We start from the raw sequence: 6,579 nt of genomic DNA on the forward strand, positions 1-6,579 counted from the left end.
TACTTGTCATGTTGCCCCAGTCTCCACTGGTCTATGGCAGTTTCTTAGTCTTTCCTCATTTTTCATGACCTTGACAACTGGAGTAGTGCTAGCTGGGTATTCTCTAGGATCTCTCTAATTGGGGATTGTCTTGTATTTCTTGTAATTAGTTCTATAACATTGCGTATGATTTCGAGCATGAAACACACCCCAGAGGCCCTTCTCTAGACCTCCTATTATCGTTGCCAATGGGAATGTAAAAGGATATTATGGTCCATTTTCAAGATAAACTCAGATTATAGTTTGCAGCTCATTAGTGGGATGTGAAATCAAAGTGTGTTGCCACTAGCATTTTGAAATAACACTGTTGAACTTAGTAAAGGTAAGTGTTCTAATTGTTGTTTCATTTACATGTGTGTATATTAGGTCATTGTGTAAAATGTATGTGGTAGGCAGACAGAAGGAAGGCCCCCATCACCTTCACCCACTGGTTTTATGCCCATGAATATGTTACATTACATATCTGAAGCAATTTTGCAGATGTAAGTCATGTTACTAATCTGTTAACCTTCAAGTAGATGATCCTAGATTGTTTGTGCAGGCCGAGTAATTACATGAGCTCTTAAAAACAGCTTTCTCCCAGCTGAGGGCGGAAGGGGCTGTCAGAAGGATTTAAGGCATGAAAAGGACAAGGCCTGTTACTGGCTTTGAAGATGGAGGGAGCATAAGGCAGGAAATGTGGGCAGGCTTTAGATGCTGAGAGTGATGATCAACAGCTAGGAAACAGCCTCAGTCCCACAACCGCATGGAACGGAATTCTGCCAATAGTCTGTGCAGTTGAATGTGGATTTTCCCCTCAAGCCTCCTCATAACAGCCGGGCCAGCTGACACATTCTGACATATTTGCTTTGGCCTTGTGAAACCCCGAGCACAGAATCTAGTTATGCCGTACTGGACCTCTGGCCTGCAGAACTCTGAGGTAAATAAGTGTCTAAGCTGCTGAATTTGTGGTAAGTTATTATGGCAGCAATAGAAAACTAATATACTTCTTATTGAAAATCAAGGTAAAAAAAAAAATCAGAAATTCTGCTGTAGTGGAAAGGATCCTGGACAGGGGCTGGGAGATTACTGGTTCTCATCCGGCTACTCATTACCTCCCATGATATGTTAATCACCCTTCCTGAGCTTTCTCTTACCAATTAAGTAGGTTATTTTAAAATTTTTTCCACAGGACATATTTTTCTTTTGTGAACTTTATTTTTTTTTGGCACAATTTACCTGTTTTAGTGCACAGCTCTGAACTTTAATAAATACCTAAAATCACCACCACAAGGTATAGAACGGTTACATCACCACAAAATTCCCTCATGCCACGCCTTTGTAGTCTACCCATCCCACCAACAATGTCCCTGGAAACCAGTAATCTATTGTCCCTGTGATTTTGCCACCTCCAGAATGTCATATAAATCAAATCACACAGTATGTAGCTTTTTGAGTCTGGCTTCAGTTTGGCATAAGGTATTTAAAGTTCATCCATGTTGCATGTTATCAGTAGTATGTTCCTTTTTATTGTTGAATAGTGTTCTGTTGTATGGAATGTAAGTACCACAATCTGTTTATCTGCCAGTTGAAGGGCATTCGAGTTACTTCCGGTTTTTAGTGATTATGAATAATGCTACTGTAACATTTGCATATAGGTTTTTGTGTGAATATCACTTTTTGCTGTTTCTTGGGTATATAGGAGTGGGATTGCTGGATCTTATTGTGAGTGTACTGTTTAATTATTAAAGAAAATGCCAACTGTTTTCCAAAGTGGCTGTACCATTTTGCACTTATACCAGCCAGCAGTGTTTAAGAATTTCAGTTGTTTTGCATCCATGTCAGCAGTTGGTATTAAAAATTTTAGCCATTATAATAGGTGTGTAGTGGTATTTCATTGTGGTTTGAATTTGTATTTACCAGATATGTATTATGTAAATATTTTCTCCCAGTTCCACAAGATATTAAATTTTGAAAAAAATCCTATAAATGGTTCTTAGCTGCACTTAGCTCTGTTGGTGAGATGACTCAAATGAGGCACCTGTGCCTTCCAGGGGACTCCTTACTTTTCTACCTTTTGGTATAAGTCGCTGTGGAGAAGCAGGGCTTCCTTTGTGGTCACCAACTCCTGTGCCCTCCTCCTCCCTTAGTATCTGTCAGTCATGGGCTAATGGATCAGAAAGAGACCAGTCCCAGTATATCTGGCTGGGAACACTAAAGTAGAATTTCCTGATGGTATAGATCATGCTTGGAGATGGGGAAAAGCAAACAATTGAAATCTGATATTAACAGTATGAAAGACTAATATTCAAAAAGAATCAGAGAAAATTATGCTAAAAAGTAGAAAATTGTACTATTTGTTTATTTATTTTGAGATGGAGTCTTGCTCTGTCGCCCAGGCTGGAGTGCAGTGGCACTGATCTCAGCTCACTGCAACCTCCACCTCCTGGGTTCAAGCGATTCTCCTACCTCAGTCTCCCGAATACCCGGGATTACAGGTGGGTGCCACCACGCTCGGCTAATTTTTTATATTTTTGGTAGAGACAGGGTTTCACCATGTTGGCCAGGCTGGTCTCAAACTCCTGACCTCAAGTTATCCACCCGCCTTGGCATCCCAAAGTGTTGGGATTACAGACATGAGCCATTGTGCTCGACCTAGGAAATTTAAAATATGTTCCTGATTTCTTTGTTGTATCTGAATCAGGGATCTGACATTCCTCATTCAAGGCTTCATATCTCTGGACATCTTAACACTTAAAGCATTTTTCTTTTTTTCACCTAACTAATTAGCTCAGAATGTCCTCTGTACCATCTTGTAGTTTTTATACTGTTTAAAGTATAACTAGATTCCTGTAGGATTCTAGTTTCCCTCATCAAATCTACAATATCTAGCTAACTTGGAACCTTCAAGAACAATGGATGGTATGCTGTATGCATATCTGGATCAGGATGGTGAATTAGATATGTCTTACAGTCTCGCTAATGCCTAGTTTAATAAATGAGCAATCCCCCTCCCCCCCACACCAAGTTCATACAAATTAGCAAAATATTCAACTCCAGCAATCAAACAAGGAATGGGACACATTGCAGTGCCACAAACTTCAACAAGCGAATAAGGAATGACATGGAAGATTCTAGAATTGAGAGGAAGTGCATGACACAGAAAGGTTTCTAAACCCATCTGCCAGAAGTCATAACTGTGAGTCACCCAAATCTTGAGAGTTTTTATACTCTCAGTCAGGAGGAAATTAAACCAAAAGGTTGGTAGCTTTTCCCTTTTCTGACTGTGGAGAAGTGGAAAGGGCTCCTGGGGAGAAATGGGTGAAGCAGATGGAGATGAACTCTTCAGTGGATGTGAGGGTTATAGGCTAAGCTAGAGGATGCATCTAGAGCTAAGGGGATGGAATGTAGTTCCAAGTAGGTGGAGTAAATCCTAGTACTGTGTGTTAAACCTCCAAGTTGGCACACCTTCTAAGCTGAATCCTCCCTCTCCACTCACCATACCTTCAGGCCAGGTATATAGAAATACGTAGAAGCGCCCTCAAACTGTAGCTCAGTTGAGAGCACAAGTTGACCTCAGGTATAGTGGAAAGTAAAGTGGCCAAGAAAATGGATGTTGGAGCCAGAATCCCTAGTTTCTTATCTGCTACTTAGGAGGCATTAGAGAAAGGAGACTCTGTGAGACATATCCACTTCACCATTAAGAGATTAAGTTAGGCCTGTAATCCCAGCACTTTGGGAGTCCGAGGCAGGCGGATCACGAGGTCTGGATATTGAGACCAGCCTGGCCAATATGGTGAAACCCCGTCTCTACTAAAAATATGAAAAGTTACCCGGGCGTGGTGGTGGGCACCTGTAGTCCCCCCTACTCGGGAGGCTGAGGCAGGAGAATGGCGTGAACCCGGGAGGCAGAGCTTGCAGTGAGCCGAATTCGCACCACTGCACTCCAGCCTGGGCGACGGAGTGAGACTCTGTGTCAAAAAAAAAAAAAAAAAAAAAAAAAAAAAAAGAAAGAAAGAAAGAAAAAAAAAAAGATTAAGTTACTTGAACAAGTTACTTAATTTCTTTGTGCTGAAACTTTCTCATCTGTAAAATGGGAATAGTGATAAAACCTCAGGATTCTTGTGAGGATTAAATGAGTTAATTTATAGCAAGCTCTTAGAACAGCAACTGGCACATAGTAAGGCCATATATAGTTGTGTCAGGTAATATTGTTATTATTGTATCACAGCAAAATGGAAAGACTGCCCAAACATGAGCAGAGTGAAAAGAAATAGCAGAACTATATAATAAGCAACAGCAAAACCAAAAAGTGTCCAAAAGGCAAGGAGCCCAGTCTAGAAAAACGCATAGTCCAAGGTACAGAAGAAAATTCCTCCTGAGTGTTTGAATTACAGAATAGTAACATCATAAACTCAATGAAACGAGCCCAAAAGCTAACTAATAGATAAAGAAATGAAGGGTAGGTTGCAGACATCACTTTTCATTGCCAAAGTCCATTTATACTCTCTAAAATGGAAACATGATCTTAAAAAATAGCTTGAATTTCTTTTTCTTTTTCTTTTTTTTTTTTTTTGAGATGGAGTCTTGCTCTGTCACCAGGCTGTAGTGCAGTGGTGCGATCTCGGCTCACTGCCACCTCTGCCTCCCGGGTTTAAGCGATTCTCCTGCCTCAGCCTCCCGAGTAGCTGGGATTATAGGCACACACCACTACGCCTGGCTAATTTTTGTATTTTTATTAGAGACGGCATTTCACCATGTGGGCCAGAATGGTCTCGATCTCTTGAACTTGTGATCCGCCTGCCTCGGCCTCCCAAAGTGCTGGGATTACAGGCATGAGCCACCATACCCAGCCTTAAAAATAACTTGAATTTCTTAATTTTTTTATAGTCTCTTAACCTTCAAGGAGTGTGTTTAGAAATAATTTTTCTTATGCCAAAGAAACATTCGAAGTCCAGCATAAAGTTCATTTTCACTTAGAGTTTTTTCCTTCTGTTAAATTTTCATAAAGCCAACTTTAGTATTTTGTAATTAAAATAGCAGATATTGTATTCTTTTATGTAAGTACTTCTGTTTACCTGTCTGCTCATTCTACCCATCTTTCTCTCATGGAATAATGTATAAAGTGATTTTTACTTAATGATGGTTATTTCTAGGTGATGCAATTTTTTAAAATCCTTCGTCTGTATTTTTTTCTGCATTACTTAATATATGATGCACATTGTTGTGTTGTGAGGAGGGACCAGAAGAACTAGGAGGAGACTGGAAAAGCTTTGTGACACTGGGCTGGGACTAAACAGTGAATCTCTGAGCTGGCCCTGAGATTGCTTGTCCCAGTGTTGCCTATTGGCTTCTCAAGAGCGATAAAATCTCCCAATTTTCTGGAAGCCAGGTTACACTTCTTTTCTCTGTGTTCTCTGGGACCTGAGAGGTGATAGCTCCTCTTGGACAATGATCCCTGTTCCGATACAGGAGTTAGAGCCCCAAAGGCAACAAGGATCTCACTTGTAGAGGGCCACAATGTGCCAGGCATTCTCATGATGCATTATTATTTCCATCTCACAGAAGAGGAAGTAGGCTCAGAGATATTAAAAGAGTGAGCTTGAATGCTTACAAGTGTTAAGTGGTAGAGCCTAGCCTGAACTGTAATTCTATGATTCCATGCCCCTCACTCTCTAGGAATGACCTGCATTCAGCCACAAATCTCTTCTAGGTTGTCTGCACAGACTGCATTGTGCCCAGATAGGTTGGGGAAAGTTGCCTTTCTGAGCCCCTAGGCTCGTGTCTGGTATATTGAAGAAGGCAGCATGCTGAGGCAGAAAGGGCATGGAATTGGAGTCAATAGACCTAAGTTAACGCTCACTCTGCTCTTTCCTTGCTGTTTAGCACTGGTGGGACACTCTGCTTTCCTGGGCCACTGTTTCTCTAAAATGAGGATGTAGACATGATAATGATAGAGGGTGTGCTTGGAGCATCCATTGTTTTGGGCCCTGTGTTAAGCACTTGAGGTGCAAGATCTCATTTAAGTTTCCTGACAGCTCTGTGCAGAAGGTGTTATTATCTCCATTTTACAAATGAGAAAACCTGAGGCTTAGACCTAAGGTTGCATAGCAATTAAGGTTCGAGCTGGGATTTGAATCCAGCCGATGTGATTCCAGGGCTTATATTTTCTTTTCTTTTCTTTTTTTTTTTTTGAGACGGAGTCTCGCTGTGTCGCCCAGGCTGGAGTGCAGTGGTGCGATCTCGGCTCACTGCAAGCTCCGCCTTCCGGGTTCACGCCATTCTCCCGCCTCAGCCTCCGAATAGCTGGGACTACAGGCGCCCGCCACCACGCTCGGCTAGTTTTTTGTATTTTTAGTAGAGGTGGGGTTTCACCATGTTAGCCAGGATGGTCTTGATCTACTGACCTCGTGATCCACCCGCCTCGGCCTCCCAAAGTGCTGGGATTACAGGCTTGAGCCACCGCGCCCGGCCAGGGCTTATATTTTCAGCAAGCTACACTGTGATGGTCTCTAAGATCCCTGAAAGCTCTCAAAATGACGTTTCCAGACACGAGTAGGG

Source organism: Rhinopithecus roxellana, chromosome 17 (genome assembly GCF_007565055.1).
Source record: "Rhinopithecus roxellana isolate Shanxi Qingling chromosome 17, ASM756505v1, whole genome shotgun sequence".
Taxonomy (NCBI): domain Eukaryota; kingdom Metazoa; phylum Chordata; class Mammalia; order Primates; family Cercopithecidae; genus Rhinopithecus; species Rhinopithecus roxellana.